Source organism: Dermacentor andersoni, chromosome 2 (genome assembly GCF_023375885.2).
Source record: "Dermacentor andersoni chromosome 2, qqDerAnde1_hic_scaffold, whole genome shotgun sequence".
Taxonomy (NCBI): Eukaryota; Metazoa; Arthropoda; class Arachnida; order Ixodida; family Ixodidae; genus Dermacentor; species Dermacentor andersoni.
In genome coordinates this window covers 229,484,953-229,499,154 of record NC_092815.1, presented here as the reverse complement: position 1 = coordinate 229,499,154, position 14,202 = coordinate 229,484,953, and the positions used below count along the sequence as shown (strand labels likewise).

The 14,202-nt window shown below is 42.9% G+C and overlaps 1 protein-coding gene across 4 annotated transcripts in view; it reads right to left on the bottom strand.

Moving 5' to 3' along the window:
• Lrch (Leucine-rich-repeats and calponin homology domain protein) overlaps positions 1-14,202 on the bottom strand; it is a 205,195-nt gene that overhangs the window by 29,862 nt on the left and 161,131 nt on the right. The gene's annotated exons all lie outside the window — the stretch shown is intronic.

Here is a 14,202-nt window from a genome sequence, read left to right as displayed (position 1 = left end):
TACATCAGAAAAACACGACATGGCCAGAATTAATCCTTCCACTACAGCCTACTTCACCGGCCCTCTGCTGTTTTGGGACCCTATCAATCAATCATGAATGATGACTGCAGTTGCAACAAACTCACTTAGTACTAGCAACTTTTTTCCATCCAACAAATTCAGCAAAAGCCTACAGAGAGCGGCTTTGTTAAAATGACCAAGTAACTGGCACAAGGAATTCAAACACACAAACCTAGACATATGAAGTAAACCCTTCAACTTGCACACTTCGAAGCTGGCAGAAGAATGCAGGTAGTCATTGACCCTTGAAATTGCACAGTGCACAGCATGGCAAAAACATTTCCCAAGAATCTTCCCTGCACTGCCCTATAGTTTTACATTTCATAGCTTCCGAATGAAAACATACACAGATTCCCCAATGCTGGGATCCAAATGATGCAAAGCTCGTTTGAGTTAGCAAGGTAGCAGCAATAGTGGATGACATGAGCCTAGCTGTTAACTTTTGAAGAGCAGAGAACTTGGAAAGTTGATCTTCGTTGGAGGCATTGCAAAGGACAACACACATGTGTTTGTCATCTCAAGAGAAGCAAAGCACACATGTATATACATTTAAGGCTTCTATGCAACTTGTGTCACATATCCAGTGGTACATACACAATGCAGAAGAAGTTAGCTGTTCGGGCACATGCCCAGTCGCACCTACCCAGTGACCAATGTTGTCTATATATATCCACAAGTATTTTCAATAAGGAAACGATGATGAAGGCTAACCACAAGGTAAGAGGCAAAGAAAGCTTCGTTTAAAAAAAATTCAAGAATATTCAAGGCTTCGTTCAGGCATTCTTAAGGGCCTAACCGAATGCTGCATATGACAGGTTTCCTACAAGACACCGTTGTCAAAAAGACTGCACTATGTCATTTTTATTGCGTGAAGCAAACAAGAAAATCATTTTGCAAAATAACTTCAATTGCACTAAGCGAAAGTAACTCATCGTGGAAATTTTACTGCAGGCAATGAACCAAAGAGCAACAGTCTATCAACCAGTAGCATTTCTTGTATCTACTGGTTGACATTAAACAGCTCTTGGGCCTTGCTGTTTAAAGTTTTTCTCAGGTAATATACTCAATGATAAAAGAAAACTTATTTGCTGATTTTGCTCTTCAAGCATCTATTGAAGCTGTTGAAAGCAGCAATGGTAGCTTAAAGTGTTTTTTCTTTATCATGGTGTCAATCTCTGCTCGATGTGATGCCACAATCTTTTAATCTTCAACTTGGTTCTGCCCTTCCATGTATGCACCAAATATAAGCAGCTGACATGGCCACCCTGAACTGTTTTGTGATCAGGATGTCGAGAACTTTACCAGAGTAGACGTGGTTACCTGAAACCCCAGCTCAAACGTGACCTTACCATTGCAGCTTTCTTTCCCCTTTAAGATGCATAAGCTGTGACGTCTAACAAATATGTCAAATCATGTTTACTAAATCACCATTTACATCAACAATCTCCAACCTACATTTAGGACCTCTACTCAGCATTACCTACCCACAAAATCAATGTGTAAAGAGTGCCTCATTAGGCTTGTGCATTGTAAAGAGACTATTGAAGTGCATAGATAAAGCAGTGATGAGGGTGTCTACAAAGTATAGCACCAACGCATGCTGTGAAAGCAACAGAAAAGTCAAACAAAAGCTTGCATGCTCTTGAAGGAATAACTGGTGCGGCGAGCTCTTCGTGCATGACCAAAATATTCTATGGGGCTTGGCGAGGGGCCCTTTGCCAGCTACTCAAATTTTGGATGGCGTGTGGTATGTCTTGCTCAATTTTTCACACATGATCAGTGTGCAACAAGGTGCCATGGTACAGGTTGTTGTCTGTTGTATCACATTGGTAGAGCAAGTTCTCAGCTTTCTGCATGCCTTTAAGCTGCTGAGAAAAGGTAGACTTGGCACCAAATATAATTATAAGGGACCAACCCCCAACAGAAAGACTCTTTTCAGGCATAGTGATGTATTCAATGTGTTCGTGATGAGAATTCACTGCCAGCTGGAATGGTGGCGGATGACAAGCAGTACTGAAAGACTGCCGACAATGTGCTGGTAGCCACAACCACCATCAGCAACCAGATTTTATATCATAGATGAGACTGATAGCAGTAGAAATAGAATTTGCATCTGTGGGCGACCAGTCAACAAATACTGTGGCCACCTACGAAATGTGCCTGTGCACACATTGGACAAAATGATGAAAGCTCTGAACTGAATTCAGGCAGCAGTCAATTACTGTTCCACAACATTAAAAAAGCCACCCTTAGCACAAGATGACATTGGTACAAAGCGTGAAAAGATGCAAATACTAAGGGTGTCAAAATATTTGAAAAGTTTGAATATTACTGAATATTATATTTTTATTATTCGTATTGAATTCGAAAAATAGATATTTAAGAATGTTTGAATATTTGGTTCGATACAAATATTCAAATCGAATTGAATACATTGCTGGCTGTGTGGGGGCAAACACAGTTCTTTGCATTTGTTTTTACCTTATCTAAAAATCTAAGGGAGCTTATCACTATCATTGAAAAGTCTACAATCACTGCATTCTACCGGTGCTAACATATGGGGCAGAAACTTGAAGGTTGACAAATAAACTCGAGAACAAGTTAAGGATCGCACAAAGGACAATGGAATGAAAAATGTTAGGCATAACGTTGACAGGAAGAGAGTGGTGTGGATCAGAGGGCAAACGGGGATAGCCGATATTCTAATTGACATTAAGAGAAAGAAATAGTGCTGGGCAAGCCATGTAATGTGTAGGTTGGATAACCAGAGAACCATTAGAGTTACAGAATGGGTGTCAAGCGAAAGGGAGCACAGTTGAGGACGGCAAAAGACTAAGTGGGGTGATGCAATGAGGAAATTTGCAGGCGCGAGTTGGAATCAGTTGGTGCTAAACAGGAGTAATTGGAGATCGCACGGAGAGGCCTTCGTCCCGGCAGGGGACATAAAAATAGGATGATGACGAATTTAAGAATATTCGGCCGATCTTGAGTCAAATTTTGCTATGATTTCGTGTTGCTAGCGAAAGTTTGCCTGTAAAACACACTTAGCCACTGAACGTCCAAACTTTGCGAGATAGCCAGCCTCCCAGTAGTAAGAGGGCACGTGTTTGCGGACAGCGAGCGGACACTTTTAGAGGCGTCCGTTCTTGCAGCTAATGTCGGCGTCGGCGTAACCGAGCGAACGAGCACAGCGAAGGATTAAAGAACGAATGCGGAGCGCAGCGGGGGATAAAAGACGCCAGGAGGAAAGCGGGGGATAAAAGACGCCAGGAGGAAAGCGGAGGAGAGTACAACGAAAGGCCACGAGATGGCGCCACAGTAGCGTGCGTCGCCTGTCGGTGGCGGCTGCTGTGTGTGAATGGCGCCCACGCGTCACTCACGTGCTGGCTCTCGCTATCTCCAGATTAGCGCCGCAGTCGCGCCGCACCTCTTTTCGTTTGCAACGTGCTGCACGAGACAGATTGCCTGCGCCAGCCAACATATCGTGATTTAAAAACAAGTGTAGAGCTGCGCTCAAATTTCGCATCAGGGAGCATCGTAACTGTCGGCGAATTTTCTTTTCTTTTCTTTTTTTTTTGCAGCGCCACCCCCAATTCTGAGCTTATTGCTTGACAGCAAGTGCGATGAGTGACCACTGGCACGAAGTCAAATGCACCCGATTTTACGGGCACTTGATGCGGTATAATAAGGCACTCTAGAAGAGTTGACTGTTGGGCTAGTTGGTCGTCCATATTTGAAGTAGTAGCTTAGCGCGAATAAAACCACGGACACAACTCTTCTGCGCCAAACAAGCTTTCGAAGCTGTGTTCTCGAGTTTTCTGTAAGAACAGGTGGGGCTGCCGCACGAGGCATGAGAAGCCTTTTGCTGAGTGCTCCAGAGGAATTGTTTATGCAATTCCCTTGCACCCTTGTGGGCAGCTCTACATTGGTCAAACCGAGCGTTGCGTGAATGACCGTTTAAGGGAACATGTGCAAAAACTAAAGAAAAATTAGGATAAGGGCACACATTTGGTGGCTCACGTTAGCGCGTGTGGTTGCGACGCTCGATTTTCTGCGACTATTATTCTTGGCAGGAGCGGCAACGCCTTTTCCAGGCTCGCTCTTGAGGCCTTCTTTATCAAGAAGAATAGAGATAGATGTGTGAGTGAGTGGACAGCGCTACTGGATGCTGTCCATTACATTACTGGATGCCGAACTTCTTGCGCAGCCGCCTTTGATGTGCATGTACCAGCTTCTCTTCTGCTTGGTAGGCGCATGCGTGACAAGAAGATATATATATATATATATATATATATATATATATATATGCACTACCCTTCCTTCCATTTAACAGTTGTGAGTAGCGCTTGTCCTTGTCCGTCTTTCTTGTGTCCGTGGTTTTATTCGCGCTAAGCTACTACTTAAAAAAATAAGGCACAGGCTGGCGGGGACAGCTAGTGGGAATTACAAAATTTTCCAAGTTAACATCAGCCAAGCACACAATGTTTTAATGGCTTACTAGTGTAGTTTTTTAACACTGACAATGAAACTGCAATGTTCCAAAATAAGAAATTAACCTCACTTGCTCATAAATGCATGTTCATATCATTATTCAATATTTGATCTGATACTGGAATCAAAGTGTTCAATTCGTATTCAAGAACTTCGATATTCACACAGCCCCAGCCAATACGAAAGGCTAACATGGTGACCCTGTAAAACGAGACTTTGCCATCATTTCTTCTTATAATAATCAATCTAATATCACAAAGTAAACAATAGTAGACATCTTAAAGAATTCATCAATCTAAACTGATTCGATGTTTCTGTTTGATATCTTGTTAAGTGCAAAAGCACTTGTTAAAAAATATCTTCACATTTCAAGCAACTCTTAATAAGAAAAATGTCTTGAAACTTGCTAGGTTCAGTATTTGGAGCCTTTAGGATCATATATAATCCTTGTACATCAATGAAGTATAAAACCCAAGCAGATTCCCTTCAAATTTCAACATGTCGGGATGAGCTGGTGTGGAAATTTCAAGCCTATCTTTCGTATTTGAGCCTCTGGCTCATCAAGAACCCACTCACAGTAGGAGTGACATTTCTGGTGTGCCACAAGAATAATTTACCAATCCAGCCTAACTTGGCATAACTTAACATTCCTCTATAATAGACCATCATTAAGCCTCAATCATTGCTAGCCTGAAAATAAGTACTAAACAGTATTTGCAGTAGGGGACAGTAGTGTATGCAAAGTAGCATCGACTTTCCCTCTTTTTCTACAGTGCTAGCCTCCATGCCTCCCAGCTGTCAGGCAGTGCTAAACACAGCATTTGGCAAACCAAAATGCTTGGCCTGAATCCTGGCTTCACAAAAGGCTGCATCTAGCTGCATGACATGTGATGTATCAATAAATAACTATGCCAGATTCGACGACTGACGATCGTGATAGCCCGAATAGTTGTGATAAGATTATTGGTTGCTTTTCTGGGCACAAGGTTGCCCCATAAGAAGTTAGACTCTTAATTCACGCTTTGAGTAGAGTTTCTGGTTCTTAACCACCAGTACAACATGACACTTTCAACGAAGTACTTATCATACACCAACAGTTCTCTCATATAATCATAAGTATGGGTTCAGTCGAATGTTTTTTGTAAACACACACAATTGGGCAAAAGCACACACACACAAACAGGCACACCACCAAACCACTTCTTCAAGAAAATAGGGACCACAGTCAATGCACTATTCAGCACATAGGGTATTTAGGTAGCAACCACTTTAAAAACACGGGCAAACGTACAGGTGTTTACGTGGAAGTTAAAGTCGCAGCAAAAAGCTCCAAGTAATAAGGCTGGCATTTCATTTGATTTTGACGAGCCCCACTGGAACTCGAGAAGCAGAGTTTCATTACACGTTTTTTCAGACAAGACTCAACAGACATGTTCAAAAGGTACATTTTGTAATGATCTCCTTCAATTATATCCATTTCACATAACCCACTCTGCTGAGTGACCTGCCCTAATGATAATGGTCCCACGGTGGCATGCACGCCAATGACAAAGGAAGAAAAGAAGTGCTACAAAATCTGGCTCCCGGAAGCTTTCAATTGCCACACAGTTTGGCATGAGTTCAAAGTATGAGCTACCCAGATTGAAAAAAATTGTTTACCATGGCACCACTATGACAGAAATTATGGCCATCTTAAAGACAGTATGAGCAGAAAAGAGGGGCACATTGGGACTGGGATGACACAGGGGTGGGCCAACACTTGGAATAGACTGGACAGGTGGTTGGCTCTGATGTCACATTTTACGACTCATACGATTACAACACAGATTAATTTCAAAACACGTCAGCATAGAACTTAAGGGCTATTTGAATATACTAAGTGAGGACATGGTTTGTGTAGGTACAGTCCGCAATTACAATAAGAAAATTGCGTACAAGACAGCCAGTGCACACTGCATTAATGCAGTGAGCAATCAGAAGAACATGTGAGAAGAACACACAGCTTCTTTCAATTTAAAGTGTCCTCACATTAGAGGTTTGCCAGCATGCTGTCACACAATGACAGTGTAGAATGTGCCAAAGGCCACATGCTCTGATGGTCACGTGTTGCTCACTGTTGGCTGTCCGTTAAGCACAAAGAAGGATTGTTCTAAAAACAGAATGCCATTCACATTAGCTACCCAATTACACTGTGCTTCCCACTGTTGCACACGAGCTAAAAATAATACACAGGTGCTTCAGCCAAGCATGAAATCAGCACAATATGCAATACTACTTCCATACCAGCTTTACAGTGTAATACACAGCTCATTCTTTTTGCTTTATTTTTAAACTCTCGACCAGGGTTCTCCCCATGGTGGGCAATGAGGGAAATGCTGGCCAATGCTCCAGTTAACCCCTTTTGAGCCCCTCCCCCCCCCCCATTTGAATGGTCAATTTGATCAAAGTGTATTTAAGTTTTTTTTCCCAATTCCTAGGTGTTCCATTATCATGTGGAGAAATCTTAGAAAGAAATCTAAAGTAGAAGCTCAAAAAACTGCCTTTTTCTAGTGTTCTGCCAACAAAAACTGAATAGAAAATCAGGCTTAGGGAGATTCCATCGCACCGCAGATTGCGTGGCTTTCTTTCAAGAGAGCACCACCATTTTGGCATCATTGTAAAGAGGGGAGATCAGAGCTTCAAATAGCCACAGCGGCACATTTTGCATTGCAAAAGTAAGAGTAAAAGAAGAAAGTCACAGGAGATAGAGTAGAACTAGCGCCATGAATCATTACTGCTGCCACGTGCACACGGGAAGGGCTCCTACTAGTAGCTGACGCAGACTTGAACAGCTGGCATGTGTTTCGTGCGCATTACGACAGTGATCATCTGTGCAATTACTTATCCTGGCAATCTATAGAGATTGTCGAAGGGTGTGTTGCTGCCTCACATTTCTTTCATTAATGCGCCCAAAATACAAAATTGTAGAATGTAGCATGCCAAATGGCAGAATGGTCATATTGGAAAGAAAGACAAGGGAAATAAAAAAAAAGCTTATTTATGTGTGCACCCCACCCTTGCCAGATGTCCACCCCTAAAAAATTTCCAGGGAGAACCCTGCTCCTGACTTACAAGAAGGGTGACAGAAGGGAGAGGCAGTTGAGCAACAAAAACGAAGATGCACAATAATAATAATAATAATAATAATAAAAAAAAAGAAATGAATAATTACAAGTGATTGCAACAAAAAATAACATGACAGCAACACAGCAATAAATTGCACTACAATGACAGCAAAGACCAAGCCCATGAAATGAATGATAAAGCTCGATGTGTGGGACGTGGTAAGGTTAAAGAAATGCGAGATACAATGCAAGTGCAACACGTACAGAGTAGCTAGTTGGGAGAGTGACTGAACCAACATGTAGGTGATTCCAGTCATGGCCATACCATACAATATTATAACAGCAGAAAAATCAAAGTGCAGTTTAGCTTGGACAAAATTCTCTCAAGTAAAATTATGCTGCAAAATCATTTAAGACCAGTGTAACTTCATCGAATACATCAGAGCTTTTCACTCTGTGTTTTCCACTCCATCGAGTGTTTATGCCAATATGTTAAGAAACGGTCTCGATGCACTGGATGCAAACATTTTACACATTTGCAAGAGTGAGCCGCTCGTGCCTGCCACGCCACCGCTGACTGCCCTGTGTGCTGCAGAAAAGCCTGTCTCATGCATCCGGAGAGAATGTGTTTCGGTGCTTAAAGGGGCCATGACATCAAACTTCTTAGCTTGAATTATGCCTCTCATGTCATACTGTACGCGTCTCCCAGCAAGCTGGTACATTTTTAGTGCATTCGGCGCAGTAGAAAGTTCGCATTTGAATTTCTTTAAGTTATAGTTGAACTGTAGAGCAGTCTGACAACACTGAGTGGTGACAAAATGAATTGTTGCCCCCAGAAACTGCTCCTTGGGTAACAGAAGCTGATCTCGAAGGCATAGCTTCTGTATACTGCAAACACCGGAAGTAACTGTAGGTGCTGGAAATGTGCCATGGCTGCCATGCATTGCTTAGTTTTTGCATGTGTGTCTTGGCAGTTTGCTGCTGCTTTCTATCGTGAGAGTGAAGTAAGTGTGGACACAATTCAATGGCGACACTCTTGTTGCTTCTGATGGGTGCCAAAGAATGCAGAGCATGATGTCCGATGTGGTATCTAACTGTTCCAGAGCAGACGACACAGCAGTGGCCCCTCCTTTCCTAATATCACAAAGTTCATGCCAAAATGGTGGTCACTGTTAATGGGAGGAATTTAGAGGAACAGATCCCAAATTGAAATTTTCAGTTAAAATGTGCACCGGTATTCAAGTTTCTTTGCATGTACAGTTAAACCTTTATATAAGGAGGTCAGTAACACCGATACTTTCCTTTGATTAGAAATTTTGTTATATTGAAATTTGACCTTTATTGCAAATAAGTAGTCACCAACAGACTTTTTCTTACATGGACGGGGCGCCATAAAGGTTTCTGAATTATCAGGCAATTGTAAAAAAAATTTCAATGAGAGAACAATTTCATTTTGTTGAATTTGCGAGTTGGCAACCAAACATATGGTTTCAAGCTATGTCGACAATACTGTTACAAGGCGGTACACACAACGGCACCAGCGAAGCTTTTGCGTCTGCTTCTGTTGCGGCTGGTAGTGTCGCCCGCAGTGGGACATTATCAAGAGCTCAGGAAGAAGGGAGCGAAGGCCTAGTTTGCATCTCGCCTCAACGCGTCTCTGAAGTTCGAAATGACATGACCTCCATCCCTTAAAGAGCCCCTCACCAGGCCACACAGAAAAGTTTGGTAATGCCCTGGAACTTCTCACGTGCCCTCAAAGGAGTGTTCTACGGCAGGAATTGTTCAAATTAATTCATTAATAGCAGAGATATAAATAATTGAAGTGCCACAAATGCATGATTTCAGGAGGCGTGCGTCACCGCCGACTCTCTCCACTTACTCCGTCTAACCTCTGCAAGCAAAATTCCTTCCCTGTGTTCTCCCATACCAGAGCAGGAGGATGGCGTGAAGGACACGTCACAAGCACCGCCGCCTTCTTCACTTTCTTTTTTTTTTTTTTCGCATTTTCGCCAAATGGCACACCTGCCGTGATGGTCTCATGCGCGAGCTGTTGTGTTTGTCATGTTTCGTGCAGTGGACGATTTTGCGTGCTCTGCAGGAGAACAGCTGATTAGCATATAGTCAGTGCCACAATCACAAGCACTGAGGCAGATGCGAGAGGATGAAAGAGCCTAATCACGGCGCTGAAACACAGCAGAAAATGTCGTAGTTTCGTTCTCCACACATGCGACTGCACGACGTGGGAACAAGCAGACCAAATGGAAGTAAATCCTCTTGCTACGGTACAAATTAAACAAGAACAACCAGAAATTCGGTTTGTATGTTTTATTATTTTTCTAAACATTTAGTCGTCTATTGAAGCAAGAAATTAAATAGCTGATGCTGCCTTGAATAATTCTCGAATTCCTGCCTTACTGTGAGTGATGTGTTAGCTCTGCCATGTGTGCAGGCGCACTTGTGCGACTGGCGTCGACTCTTCGGCTGGGAGCGTGGTGCCCGTGAGGAGGAGGGAAAATGGTGTTTTGTTTGAAATTTAAGCTATTTCCGTGATGCGTTGGGATGTAATACTTAGCAGACACGATCGCTGGCATGCATTTTATGCATTGCGATTGTGAACTCAAAATGACCAGACCTGGTGAGGGGCCCTTTAACACATGGGGAGACAGTGCACATGAAGCCACTACGTTGCTCTGCTTCAGCAGCTGCTCTGCCACGCAGTTGGCTGAAAAAATTCATTCTGCAAGCACCCACACGTAGTTAAACCATTTGACCATCTGTACACATGGCAGTTCAGTTAACTAGCTCAGTGTTCCTTTGTAGTGGCAGTAAAATTTTGCTATATTGAAATTGTGTATAACACTGTTCATTACATTGAGGTTTAAAATACACTAAACTCTCGGTGATATAAATTTCATGGGGTCGCATAAAATATACTCATCACCCAAAATTCATGTAAGCAAAACAGGCAAAAAATTAAAAAATAATTTATTTTTAGCAGAAAAATTCCTAATACAGTAAAACCTCAGCATAACAAAGTAGATAAAATCGGCAATTCGCTTCATTAGATCAAAATTTCGTTGTACTGAAATTCGACCTTTTATGCAAATAAGTGCAGTGGCGGATCGATTTCTCTTACACAGAAAGGGGCCGCAGAATTTTCGAAATTATCCGCCAATAAAAAAAGCAAGTTTGAATAAGAAAACAATTCATTCTGATGAATCTTGGAGTCAGCGACGAATGATATGGTTTCATGCAACGTCGACGATATCTTCACATTGGCGGTAGGCATTAAGCAAAGCCACTATTTCGCGTGCACTCTGCCCCCGCGGGTGTTTGCGTCGCCCGCAGGAGCGAATGCTTTGTCTGCCTCTCACTCCAACAGGTCGCCGAAACTCGAGAGTAAGTAACCTCCAATACTAAACGTGCGGGATGACAGCTTATATGATGCCACGCCATCTCGGCACGCCCACTCTTTGCACATGCGGCGGATTACCTATAAAGTAGGGTGCGCAGCTGCGCATGCGCTCAGCCGCACTTACAGCCACGCGCAGTCATGGCCGAGACGTGCGTCAGCTTACCCCCCGTCCCTCGCGCGCTTGATCACGTTACAATGAGCTCGCTACTCCCCCTCTTTCTCTTTGCTTGCACGAGAAGGCGGCACTTGAGAAGTTGCCACCTTTCTTGTCTCACTCTAGCAGACTTTCACTCAACCGTAAAGCATAAAGTGCGCGGGGCACGATAGGATCTTATCGCACTTGGGCTTTATACCGAATATGATGAGGCTCCACTTTGGCAGTCGCTCTTGTCGCGCTGCGCTTGATTTAAGAGTTGCGTTTGCAAGCAGCCACTCATGATTGGCCATCATTAACTTTTCAATGATTGGCCATCATTAACTTTTCAGAAATCCCCTGCTTATTTCTTATAGTTTCAATGTAAAAATATTTCAGTACTACAAACTTCAGAATACTGAACTTTTCAGAATAACGATCGTTATTAAGTTTTTCTGTGATACTAACAATGCCTCAGTACTATGAACTAATATTCTAAAATCTGGGGATAGATTTTCGTGTATCTTTTATGACAGTCTAAACAGTAGACTAGCAGACGACGAAGCGCAGAGAGCAGACGTCGTGACGCATGGGTGCGAAAAACCTCAGACAACAACCGAGAAAAAAAGAATGTGGACGAGTGGAGGCAACGACACATCAGGTTTTGTGAGCGCATGCTCTACCCAGAAAAGTGTCGCCTAGCAACGTAGGCACGTCTCTTCCTTCTTTCTTTATCATCATCATCATCATCATCATCATAATCATCCTGGTTATGCCCACTGCAGGGCAAAGGCCTATCCCATACTTCAACTACCCCGGTCATGTACTAATTGTGGCCATGTTGTCCCTGAAAACTTCTTAATCTCATCCATCCACCTAACTTTGCGCCGCCCCCTGCTAAGCTTCCCTTCCCTTTGAATACAGTCTGTAACCCTTAATGACCATTGGTGATCTTCCCTCCTCATTACATGTCCTGCCCATGCCAATTTCTTTTTCTTGATTTCAACTAAGATGTCATTAACTCGCATTTGTTCCCTCACCCAATCTGCTTTTTTCTTATCCCTTAACGTTACACCTATCATCCTTCTTTCCATAGCTCGTTGCGTCGTCCTCAATTTGAGTAGAACCCTTTTCGTAAGCCTCCAGGTTTCTGCCCCGTACGTGAGTACTGGTAAGACACAGCTGTTATACACTTTTCTCTTGAGGGATAATGGCAACCTGCTGTTCATGATCTGCGAATGCCTGCCAAACGCACCCCAGCCCATTCTTGTTCTTATGATAATTTCAGTCTCATGATCCGGAACCGCGGTCACTACCGGCCCTAAGTAGATGTATTCCCTTACTACTTCCAGTGTCTCGGTACCTATCGTAAACTGCTGTTCTCTTCCGAGACTGTTAAACATTATTTTAGTTTTCTGCAGATTAATTTTTAGACCCACCCTTCTGCTTTGCCTCTCCAGGTCAGTGAGCATGCATTGAAATTGGTCCCCTGAGTTACTAAGCAAGGCAATATCGTCAGCGAATCGCAAGTTACTAAGGTATTCTCCATTAACTCTTATCCCCAATTCTTCCCAATCCAGGTCTCTGAATACCTCCTGTAAACATGCTGTGAATAGCATTGGAGAAATCATATCTCCCTGCGTGACGCCTTTCTTTATGGGGATTTTGTTGCTTTCTTTATGGAGGACTATGGTGGCTGTGGAGCCGCTATAGTTATCTTTCAGTATTTTTACATACGGCTCGTCTACACCCTGATTTCGTAATGCCTCGATGACTGCTGAGGTTTCGAGTGACTCAAACGCTTTCTCGTAATCAATGAAAGCTATACATAAGGGTTGGTTATATTTCGCACATTTCTCTATCAGCTGATTGATAGTGTCAATATGGTCTATTGTTGAGTAGCCTTTACGGAATCCTGCCTGGTCCTTTGGTTGACAGAAGTCTAAGGTGTTCCTGATTCCATTTGCGGTTACCTTAGTAAATAGTTTGTAGGCAACGGACAGTAAGCTGATCGGTCTATAATTTTTCAAGCCTTTGGCGTCCCCTTTCTTATGGATTAGGATTACCCTATTTACTCGCATAATGATCGCACCCCTAAATTTTGTCATTAAAATTCGATTTTTTTAATTTCCCATGTAATGATTGCACCCCGAACTTGCCGCAGTGATATGTCGTGCGCCAAGTCTAGCTAATAATGATCGCGCTTACCATCTGTCGAATGCTGCACTAACGACTCTTCAAGTCAAACCAAGCGGTCTGCACGCACCAAACATTCTTAAGTAGATGCCTCATTTCATTCCTTTCATCACTTTCCGCACTTACATGACAAAAAAAAAAAAAAAAAAGAAAAAAGAAAAAAAGAAAAACAAAAAAAAGCTGCAACCAAACTTGCCTTTATTGTGTGTGGGCATTATAATGGTTGTGGCCAACAACAAAAAGCTGCGTTTCAATTGTTCTCGTCTGCACTCGTGGGCACGCAACAAATCACGAGCGGCAACGATAGCAGCCACGTTTACACTGATACCTTAGAAGTGTACCCTAGCCATACGCCTATGCTTGTAACACAGCTAAGATATTTTGCCCACCCTTAGCGGAAATGTGCTCTATTAGGATAGTAGTGAAAACAAATGCCGCAGTTTCCGCAGCATGCCCGCCATGTGTTCCTATGTCACTGGCAACTAAGCGCGCCCGTCTGTTTCTGTCCCCTCAAAGTGGAAATGGTTACGTTACTGCCGCAAACTTGCCGATATTAACGACATTATTCATTATTGATACGGAAGAAATTGTTTCAATGCACGTAATGTACTCAGGAGAAGAAAAAAAATCTCGTTCAGCGTGTTCGGCTTGCTCCGCCAGCCGCCATTTTCATTTTGGTGGCCCGCACTATGTACAGCGGTAGCCGCCTATTTGTTGACCTGTTGTCATCCCGCAGCTAATTCGAGATGAAATAAAAAAATTTTTTCTTTTTGTGGGAAATTTAACCCACGTAATGATCGCAC